General features: G+C 41.1%; 1 pseudogene; it reads left to right on the top strand.

Annotated features, from left to right (window-relative positions):
• Nucleotides 1-5,081: 5,081 nt before the first annotated feature.
• On the top strand, nt 5,082-6,813 carry LOC127214158 (E3 ubiquitin-protein ligase MSL2-like; annotated as a pseudogene).
• Nucleotides 6,814-11,865: the final 5,052 nt, after the last annotated feature.

Here is an 11,865-nt window from a genome sequence, read left to right as displayed (position 1 = left end):
GCTGTCTCTAGGTGTTTGTGCAATCTGCTCTTGTTGTCACTCTCTGCATCTGGATTCTAGTATGACTCACTGTTTAGTTATGGGTGTTTTATTCTGTTTCAAACAGGGACTAGATCAGGACTCCATGATGGTGGATAAGTCAGTTGTTGATCGCACTATTAGGGAAGGACATTTATGGTAGCCTTTTCAAGGTTGCTCTAATTATTAGTTGGAATCAGTCTTGTAGGTCTCTTGAACTTTATTTTGGTTCAGTTTTCTCTTCAAACCAATAATGGCTGCCTCTTTTATGTTCCCTTTGTCTCTCTGTCTCACTGCCTCTCTCTCTCTCTCTCTCTTCTGTCTTTATTCCTATGCAGACTGAATCTTCCTAGTCACACATGCTTTCCTCTCTTCCCTTTCACTTTCTCCTATTTCTTTCTCCATTCACTGCCCCCCCCCCATTTCCCATGTGCTCTGGGGATCTTCTCCTTTCCCCCATGTGTGAGGGACCTTATAGGAATCTCTGTAGTCTTCTACACACCGTCATCCAATTGTTCCAGCACCATTTGTTGAATATGCTGTCCTCGCCCCCATTGTATAATTTTAGCTGTTTTGTCGAAAATCAGATGTTCATAGGTGTGTGGGTTAATATCGGGATTTTCATTTTGATTCCATTGGTCTACCTGTCTATTTTTTTTTGCCAATACCAGGCTGTTTTCAGAACTATAGCTCTGTAGTAGAGCTTAAAGTCAGGAATGATGATGCCTCCTGAAGTTCTTTTATTGTAAAGGGTTGTTTTGGCTATCCTGGGTCTTTTGTTTTTCCATATAAAGTTGATTATTATCCTTTCAAGGTCAGTGAAGAATTGAGTGGGATTTTAATGGTGATTGCATTGAATCTGTAGATTGCTTGAGGGGCATCTAGGTTGTTTTCAGGTTCTTGCTACAAACATAGTTGAACAGATCTTTTTGTTGTATGGATGTTGTTCATTTAGATATATGCCAAAGAGTGGGATTGCCAGATCCAGTAATTGACTGATTTTGATTTTGCTGAGCAACCACCATAATTATCTCTAAAATGGCAGTACAAATTTGAAATCCCAACAGCTTTTGAGGAGGGTTCCCCTTTCTCCACATCCTCTCCATCATAAGTTGTCATTGGTGTTAATTATTTTAGCAATTCTACCAGGAATAAGACATTATCTAAGAGTTGTTTTTATTTGCATTTCCCTGATAGCTAAGGATGATGAGCACTGTCTTAAGTGTCTTTCAGCCTTTTCTATTTCCTCTATTGAGAATTCTTTATTCAGTTCTATACCCCATTTTTTTTTTTTTTAAATAAGGCGATTTGGTGTTTTGGTGACTAACTTCGTGTTTTCTCTGTATATGTTTGAGATCATCCCTCTGTCAGATATAGGGTAATAGAAGACCATTTCCCAGTCTGTGGGCTGCTGTGTGGTCTCATCAACTGTGTCCTTTGCCTTACATAAGCTTCTCAGTCTTTCTGCAGTCTTATATACACACCAACAGCCAGTTATGCCACCAACATTTGTTAAAGATGAGTTCCTCCTCCCATTGTATAGTTTTAGCTGTTTTGTTTTGTCAAAACTCAGATGATCATAGGTGGGTGGGTTATTATCAGGGTTTTTGATTTAATTCTTTTTGTCTACCTATGTGTCAATACAAAGCTGTTTTCAGAACTATAGTTCTATAGTACAGTTTGAAGTTGAGGATGGTGATGCATCATGAATTTTTTTTTTTATTGTACTTGTTTCTTTTGGCTATTCTCAGTCTTTTGTTTTTCCATTCAATACAGGTTATTATACTTTCAAGGTAAGTGGAGAATTGTGATGGGATTTTGATGGGGATTGCAATGAATTTTTAGATTTCTTTTGGCAAGATTTCTATCTTTACTATATTTATCCTACCTATCCATGAGCATGGTAGATCTTTCTGTTTTATGGTATCTTCTTTAATTTACATCTTTAAAGACCCAATGTTCTTGCTATATAAATCTTTCACATGTTTGGTAAGCATTAAAGATAATTTATGTTGTTTGTGGCTATTGTAATGGGTAATATTTCTCTGATTTCTTTCTGAGCTCCTTTGTCATCTGTATATTGTAGGGCTACTGATTTTTTTTTTTGACCTTCTCTTGTATCCTGCTAGTTTGCTGAATGTTTATGTCAGCTGTAGCAGTTCCCTGGTAGAGCTTTTTGTGTCCTTTATGTAAACTGTCATATCATGTGCAAATAGTGATAGTTTGACTTCTTACTTTTCAATTTACATCCTGTTGATCTCCTGTTGTTGTTTGACTCCTTTTGCAAGAACTTCAAGTACATTATTGAAGAGCTATGTACAGAGAACAGACTCATCTTGTTCCTGATTTTAGAGGAATCACCTTAAGTTTCTCTGCATTCTGTTTGATGTTGGCTGTTGGTTTACTTGTTTATTCCTGTCTCTCCAAGACCTTTATCATGAAATGGGGTTGAATTTTGTCAAAGGCTTTTTCAGCATCCAGTAAGATGATCATGTGGTTTTTCTCTTTCAGTTTGTTTATGTGGTTGATCACATTGATAGATTTTCAAATGATAATGTAGAGAGCTGTAAAGTGCCATGCCTTAAAAATGGCGCTGGCTTCCCCCTTCCACCTTCCAGATGGTGAGCGCTCTCTGTCATAAACAAGTCCTTATTTGGCTAAGCCTGTTCAGCTTGCCTGCTTCCCTATAAGAGCAGCCTATCTGCAGGGTCCACATTGCTCACTAGAGTTGTTTAGCGCAAGGGAATTTAACTCTGTTTCCCCGGAGTTAGAAGAAGCATGTTCAAGGATCATGATTAAACTACTAGAAGAAGATCTCCCCTGAGTTGCGTCTTCCTTGTTGATTGAGGTTGGGCATGACAGGATAAGCCATCCCTGCAATGCAGGGATGAAGCCTCCTTTGTCATTGTGGATGATTTCCCTGATGTGTGCCTGGATTTGATTTGCTAGTATTTTATTGAGGAGTTTTTCATTTGTGTTCATGAGGGATATTAGTCTGTAGTTCTCTTCCTTATTTGTATCTTTTTGTGTCTTGGGTACCTAGGTACTTGTGGCCTCATAGAGTTTGGTAATGAGCCTTCTGTTCCTATTGTGTGGAACTATTGAGGAGTATTGGTATTCGCTCTTTGGATTTCTGGTAGAAGTCTGCACTGCAGCCATCTTGCCCAGGGCTTTTTTTTTTTGGTTGGGAGGGTTTTGATGACTGCCTCAATTGTGTTAGACTCTATTGGTCTATTATCCAGAGGTTCCTCTCTCCCACAGCAGTGGGGCCTGGCTGGGCCCCCAGGCCCTGCACCACAGTGCACTACAGGGACAGCCCAAGAGAAGGGACAATGTGCCTTCTATCCAATCCACCAAAACCCACACAAACTTGGAGAGAGAGAATTTGAGAGCATGTGTGGGAGGAGCAGAGAGAGCTTGACGATTGCACTGAGCATGCCCTGTTCAAGGAGCCAGAAGTGGAGATCAGGTCATGCATAGTGTGCTCATTTTTGTTTGGGGGGGTTGTGCGTGGGGGAAGGGGTGGCAGCGAGGCAGGCAGGGATAGTGTGCATGGGCTAATGTGTTTGTAGGGTTTTCTAAACTGAGTGTCAAAGTTCACTATTAATGGCGAAAGGCTATATTAACGAGAGGTGAGGGGTGTGTTGCACATGACATGAGCCAGTCGGTAGCTCCAGGAGGGCATGGAGGGGGCTTTTAGAGACAAATCAGGTGAAAGGGGAGTGGTGGGGAAGCTGGAGGGGTGGTGTGGAGGGATTGAAAGCATGCTGTGCACATGCTAGCTAGGGATAGCCACATCAGAGTCTCAAGGATGACAGTGTCTCTGCCCCTTGAGTTAATGATATCAAGGTGGCGAGACATGGGGAGGCCCCCTGGGACCCCGGGCCCTACACCACAGTGCACTACAGGGACAGCCCAAGCAAAGGGACAATGTACCTTCTTACTAATCAACCAAAACCCATACAACCAAGGAGAGAGAGTATTTGAGAGCACCTGGGGAAGAGCAGAGTGAGCTTGAGTCTTGAACTGAGCATGCTCTGTTCTAGGATACCAGGTGGGCCTGAAGCACTGCACCATCCACCACAAACAGAGCAGTATGTGCCCAAATGAAGTAGAGCTGTGCATGAAGTGAAGGTGAGGGCAGCCAGGCCCAAGGGAGGGGACTGCAGAAGGCCTGTTTGCTGGGCTGTAGTGGTGGCCTGGTGTGGTGAACTCGCCTAAGCCATGGCTCAACAGACAGTGGCAGTGGCGGTAGAGCTGGGATGAGTCATCAGTGCTGTGCTGAAAAGATGGCAGGGCTGTGAGTGGGCTGGGGCTGTGAGTGGCCTGCACTAGTGCTGGTGATTCTGAGTTTGCAACCTAGGAATGAGTGGTGCAGCCACTGCTTGCTGGGCCTGTTTTCTGCCCACTCATAACACCTTGGGCTTACACATTTCCTCCTGGGTCTCCCTTTTTGGTAGGGGCCTCCTTCCTCCTGCTTGAGGCACAGAATGGACCCCATATCTAGCATTGCAAGATTACAGCAGACACACCCACCACTGCCTAAGCTCCTGGCACTAGACTCCTGCATGGTAGTCCTTGTCATACCACTGCCTCTGTGAAGGTGCTGCAATGGAGTAAGGGCCCATGGCTGGAGATAGGGGTGCTCCTGGAACTTATCTGGTCCATACCGTTGCTTACAGCTCCATCCAGTGGTGCCTCTGTGGCCAGATATGCTGCTCAAGCCCAGGCCACCAGGAGAGCTGCAGGGCTAAACCAAATGCCATTCCAGGCCAGATCATACAATCTGTGGCTACCTTGGTTGAACTCCAAAGCTGATTGCTCACTAGTTTCCTCTCTCTTTGGTCTGCTCGACTAAGGGACACAGGAGGGGCACTGAGGCCCCATGTGTGGGAGGATGCTTTAGCTTCACACACTTGATGGATTTTGGTTGCTGCTTTGGCCAGTGGTTCTGCTCAGATTTCTCCTAATAGTTGTAAACTCACCATTGTTCCCTGGCTGCTTAGAAAATTGCATCTGGAATTTCTTTTCAACTGAGAGCCATTTGTGTCCAAATGTTTGCAATGAACCCCATGAATGCTACTGCTCTCTACATTTCCACCAATCGCCTAGTGTTTAACCATGACCCTGGAGACCCCAAGGCATTTCAAGAGATTATCAGGATCCTGCCTTACTTGCGACAGTCTCTCTCTTGCTGTGTTTGTGGACATTTGCTACAAGATCCTATTGCACCCACCAAATCCACCTGTCAACAATATGTCTGCAAAATATGTAAAGGCAAGAAAATGATAATGAAAACTTCATGTAGCTAGTGCATAGACTATGAGCACTTTGAGGGAAACAAGCAGTTAAGCATCCTGGTAAACTGCTACAAGAAACTATGTGAATATATAACCCAGACAAGACTGGCACAGGACATAAGACAAACAGTTGATTGTTCTTTTGATACTTTAGCTTTACTCAATGAAGGATCGTTGTTTTGTGAGGACATAGAGAAACCTTCAGACTCATCCTTCACTCTGTGTTTGACACAGTCCCCTTTACCTTCAACCTCAGAACCCATAGCAGATCCCCATGCTAATTTATCTCCAAAGTCTGAAAGTGCCCTCAGCATTGCTATTGGCAGTTCTGTTGTCAATGGTTTGCCTACTTACAAAGGGCTTCAATAGATAGATTTGGTATAAATATCCCCTCACCCGAACATCCAAATATGATCGACATGTGTAATACTGTTGATATAAAAACTGAGGATCTGTATGAGAGCCTGTCACCTGTCTGTGACACGGTAGCCACTGATTTGTTCTCCACAAGTATTGATATCTGGAGTTTCTGTAAAGAGCCAAAACCTGGTGACTCTCTTTTGCTGAGTGATGAGAAAGTAATCCGCAGTTTAGAAACTTTCAAATACAGAGGTTGGATGTCCTAATTTGCATCCAAATTTGGAATCCACTGTATCCAGTGAACCTTTTTTGCAGCTTTCTTCCAAGTCTCTTAGCCATAATATTTTTATGTCTACCAGCCCTATACCCCATGTGTTATCATGTACAGCAGCAACTCCAAAGGTAGCAAAGTTGAATCGAAAAAGAACCAGATATGAAAGATACAGTGAAAAAGTTCAGCCACTTCCAATTTCTACCATAATCAGAGGCACAACCCTTGGGGCATCTGCTCCTGAGACAGTGAAGCATGAAAGGAAAATCTTCCTTCAACCTATAGCTACTGTTTCCAATTGAGGTACAACACCCAAGACCACCAAAACTGTACTTTTATCTACTAAAAGCATGAAAAATTGTCATGAACATGGATCCAAGAAATCCCACTCTAAATCCAAGCCAGGTATTCTTTAAAAAGACTAGGCAGGAAAGGCAAAGATTCTTAGTCATCATGTTATTCCAGGAAGTCCTACCAAGTCTGTGTGCAAAAAGCCCCAGGGAAATAAAGGATGTAAATGTGGGCATGCTATGCAAAATCCAGGTAATCTTACATGCAGCAGCCAGTACTGACATTGTTACTCTAACCAGAAAGACTGCATTCATTGCAGATGCTGAAGGCTGCCAGAACTCCCACCCAGCCAATGGGGAGAAGAAGCTGGAGGCATTTGCTGTGCCAGTGTAGGCCTTGGAGCAGAGCAGACTCACATTGGACATTAATGTGACCAGCAATGCTGTGCGCAACACAAATACCAGTACCAGTGTAATCAATGTCACAGGGTCCCCAGTAATGACATCTTTAGCTGCCAGTACAAATGATAACAAAAGTTTGAATGAAGCTATGGATATGAGATTTGAATGTTAACTCAATGGGCCTTGAAGCCTACCCTTGGTAGGAAATAGCTACAGTTTTATGGCAGCTATTCTGTTGGTTCAACTTGCCAGAATTCCTGCATATAGATCACTTGTATCATGTGTTTTCATTGCTAAGTTATATGTGTTAGTGTCGTGGAAACAGTGTGCAGATAATGGAGGAGTACCCTACAATTATATGTTCTTAGTTCTTACAGAACCTGAGAGTTTGAGAACAAATGCTGATGCAAGATGCAACTTATTTATACAAAATGAACTTTGGCAAGGAAAATAACCTCATTGTTTTTGATCATGCTTTGTGCATAATCAAAGTTGATGATTAAATGTAAGGAAGTAGCATCAAGTAAGTTCATCAGGATTGTGCTAGTTTTTTTTTTTTTTTTAATAGTGATTAGTTTATCAGGCACAGCCTTCTGATTTCTGATGCCACAGAGAACTTTCTCCTGTTGAAAATTTGATGTGTTCAGCTCAACTTTTGCACTGACATAATACCTATTATGATCATGAAAATTGGCTACTGGCGTGTATGAAGCAGTTCTTAAATCAGCAGCATCAGCAGTATTATGAAAGAAAATTTCCCACTCATTAGGATGTCTTAAGAAATCTGTCTTTTACCTATATAATAAGAATTTTGTGACTCTAAAGAAAGAAATTAAAGAAGATACCAGAAAATGGAAAGCTCTCCCATGCCCCTGGTTAGGTAGGATTAACATAGTAAAAATGGCAATCTTACCAAAAGCAATTTACAGATTCAATGCAATCACCATTAAAATCCCACCACAATTCTTCACCGACCTTGAAAGGATAATAATCAACTTTATATGGAAAAACAAAAGACCCAGGATAGCCAAAACAACCCTATACAATAAAAGAACTTCAGGAGGCATCACCATTCCTGACTTTAAGCTTTACTACAGACCTATAGTTCTGAAAACAGCCTGGTATTGGCATAAAAATAGACAGGAAGACCAATAGAATGGAATTGAAAATCCTGATTTAACCCACGCACGTATGAACACCTGATTTTCGACAAAACAGCTAAAATTATACAATGGGGCATGGACAGTATCTTCAACAAATGGTGCTGGCACAAAAGGATGAGGGTGTGTAGAAGACTGCAGATAGACCCATGTCTGTCGCCATGCACAAAACTCAAGTCCAAATGGATCAAAGACCTCAACATCAATCCAGCCACATTGAACCTCCTGGAAGAGAAAGTAGGAGGTACCCTTGAACAAATTTGTATAGGAGACCGCTTCTTGAATATAACTCCAGGGGCACAGACACTGAAAGAAACAGTTAATAAATGGGACCTCTTCAAACTTAGAAGCTTCTGTAAGGCAAAGGACACAGTCGACAAGACCAAATGGCAGCCCACAGACTGGGAAAAGATTTTCACCAATGCTATATCCGACAAAGGGCTGATCTCCAAAATATTCAAAGAACTCAAGAAGCTAGCCAACAAAACAACAAATAACCCTATTAAAAAATGGGGTACAGAACTGAAGAAAGAATTCTCAATAGAGGAAATCAAAAAGGCTGAAAGACACTTAAGAAAATGCTCCACATCCTTAGCTATCAGGGAAATGCAAATCAAAACAACCTTGAGATACCATCTTACCCCTGCCAGAATGGCTAAAATTAGAAACACCAATGATGACTCATGTTGGAGAGGATGTGGAGAAAGGGGAACATTCCTCCACTGCTGGTGGGAGTGCAAACTCATAAAGCCATTTTGGAGATCAGTATGGCGGTTCCTCAGGAAAATGGGAATTAGTTTACCACAGGACCCAGCAATCCCCCCTCTTAGGCATATACCCAAAGGTTTCACATCCATGCAACAAAGACATCTGTTCAACTATGTTCATAGCAGCACTATGTGTAATAGCAAGAACCTGGAAGCAACCTAGATGCCCCTTAATTGAACAATGGTTAAAGAAGATGTGGCACATCTACACAATGGAATACTACTCTGCAGAAAAAAATAATGGTATCTTGAAATGTGCAGGCAAGTGGATGGCACTTGAAGAAACCATCCTGAATGAGGTAACCCAGTCACAAAAAGAGGAACACAGTATGTACTCACTCATATATGGATTTTAGACTTACATCAAAGGATCACCAGCCTATAATTCACATCACCAGATGAACTAGGATACAAGGTGTATTCTAAGAGATTCATATAAAGTCCCTCACAGAACTGGGAAGGGACAAGTCCCCCAGAGCTCAGGTGAAGTGGGGGGAAGACAGCGAATGGAGAGAGAAGTAGGAGAAAATGAGGGGGGAGGAAAGGAAAACATGTGCGACCAGGAATATTGAGCCTGGTTAGGAATAGAAGATAGGAAAGAGAGAGAGACAGACAGAGACAGAGAGAGAGAACATGAAAGAGGGAGCCAATGTTGGTTTGAAGATAAAATTGAACACAAAGAAAGGTCGAGAGAACCATAAGACTGCTCCCAACTAACAAGTTGAGCTTACGTGGAAAGGCTATCATAAATGCCTTTCCCAGAGAGTGAGATCAACAACTAACTTATCCAGGGAGCCCTCAACTAATGCCTGTTGAAAACAGGATCAAGCACCCATACATAAACACTGAGTCGAACTAGAACCCAGATGTAGATGGAGAGCACAAGACCTTCCGGCAGAAACACATACTGACAGCTTACCTGAACAAGGAGGAGCTAATGGCCACTAGACTGATAGCTTCGAAGCCAGCATGGGACTGACTCAGAACCCCCTGAGTATAGGTCTCAGTCAGACGACCTGAGCAGTCAAAGAGACCTCAGACAGTGCAGCCAGGATGTATCCCTGGTGCACAAAAGGACTTTGCGAACCTATCCCCCATGGAGGGATAACTGCCTTAATCTAGAGACAGGAGAGAAGCCCTAGTCCCTACTTCACATGACCTGTCAGATCTACATGACCCCAACTGGATGGCATTCCCCTACATATGGAATTGGGGTGGGGGGAAGGGAGGAGAGGGTGTTTAGTGTGTATGTGAGAGGGCAGAGAAGGTAAAAGGGAGGGAAGGAAGGAGGAAGGGAGGGATGGGGTGAAGGGAGGGAGGGAGAGAGAGGCAACTGGGATCGACATGTAAAATAATAAATTATATTAAAAAATGCTTTGACTCCAAAATTTTAGTTGAAGAACATGTTACTGGGGGAAAAGCATTTCTATTTTTGTTTACATAGAAAATGAAAAGATGTGGATTCCTACCAGACTAATGTAGTTTGATCACACCAGACTGTCTGAAACAGAATACAAGGGGATCCTACATTCAGCACAGCTGGACAAAGTAGCCCTACAGACCACAGCCAGGACTTCTGAATCTTCTTCGAATCCCCCATGACAGCGCCTCTTACCAGCAGGAAGTAGTTTGGAAAGAACGACATCCACATTCCCAAATATTGTGTTTAAATGTTTGTTTTCATTTAATTGGACTTTGTTATATAAAATAAAATGAAATAAAAATTAAAAAAAAGAAACCAAGCTAAGGATGGGCATTCATAACTAAAAAAAGACTAAAGTGATGTATAATGCCTAACATGTTCAAAAATTATTTACAGGATATAGGTTTCCTCTTCCATGATTTCTTCCCTATTACCTGATATCAACATGATAAAACGGGATTTAAAATACATACAGGTTTAGAAATGTGGATGAACAAAATTATGGCAAATTCATTGCCATAACCTATGTCAGTTTTCTGATAACATAGTTCCTCATACAGGAATACTCAAGGGTATAACCTTCTTGTGAAAAACAATGAACAATCACCAACTCACACAATGACATCACATAATTAAAATTAAATCAAATCTCCAAACAGATTTCCATATTTGAATATTTTTCTCTAATCAGTACTCAATCCTGTAACCATTGTGTTGAGGGTCTTAAAGCTTTCAAAGTTTTCCTGCAGCATTAATTATTCCATGTAAAAGAAAGTAAGCATGAAGGATTGGGATTAGAGATAGCAATCCATCTGAAAGATCTACCATACTCTACCACGTTGATTACATATATAGGGTTTCTCTCCAGTATGTGTTCTTATATGTCTTTTAAGATGACCATTCCTTAAAAATGACCTACCACATTGATTACATACATAGGGTTTCTCTCCAGTATGTGTTCTGTGATGAGATTTGAGAGTACTGTCATGTGAAAAGGCCCTACCACATTGATTACATTCATAGGGTTTCTCTCCAGTATGTGTTCTATGATGAGACTGGAGGTTCCTAGCACGTGAAAACGCTCTACCACATTGATTACATACATAGGGTTTCTCTCCAGTATGTGTTCTATGATGAGATTGTAATGTACTAACTTGTGAAAATGCCCTACCACATTGGTTACACACATAGGGTTTCTCTCCAATATGTGTTCTTTTATGACATACTATATAACTGTATTGTGAAAAACATTTGCCACATAGATTATAGTCTTGTGTTTTCCCTCCAGTATATGTTCTAATATGTCTTTTAAGCATAGTATATCTTGCAAATGTTTTACCACATTGACTACATTCATAGGTGTTTTTTTTTTTTTTTTTTTTTTTTTTTCCATGTGTCCTCTGTCACTGAGAAGAAGGAAATTGTGACATGCAAAGACTTCACCACACTCTGGACTTCTATATGGTTTCTCTCCAGTATGAATTTTTCAAGCCATTGAAGATGCCTGTAACCCACAAAGTTTTTCACACATTCATTGTGTATATTCATAGGATTCACTCCCTTATGGCTTCTTTGATTCCTGCAAAGATAATTAGCATATGTAAAACTTTCTCACATGCATGAAACTAAAGAAACTTTCTACATGTATAAAATAAAGTTGTAATTTGGCCTAATTGTAAACAAGAATCAGATCTTGAGTTATACATTCATAATGCTTCTTTAATGTGGTATTGTTTTGTTTTCATTGAAGATACCTGTGGATTCAGAGTAAGAGCTTTATTTCATGGCCCTCAATTATTGCATCTATTTACATAAAATCTCCCACATAATTGAAAAAATTGAAATGACTCAGAGTTTTGTTATATTTATTCTAC

Source organism: Phodopus roborovskii, unplaced genomic scaffold, assembly GCF_943737965.1.
Source record: "Phodopus roborovskii unplaced genomic scaffold, PHOROB, whole genome shotgun sequence".
NCBI classification, from domain to species: Eukaryota; Metazoa; Chordata; class Mammalia; order Rodentia; family Cricetidae; genus Phodopus; species Phodopus roborovskii.
Note: the sequence above shows the minus strand (reverse complement) of the source record. Positions and strands in the feature narration are given on the sequence as shown.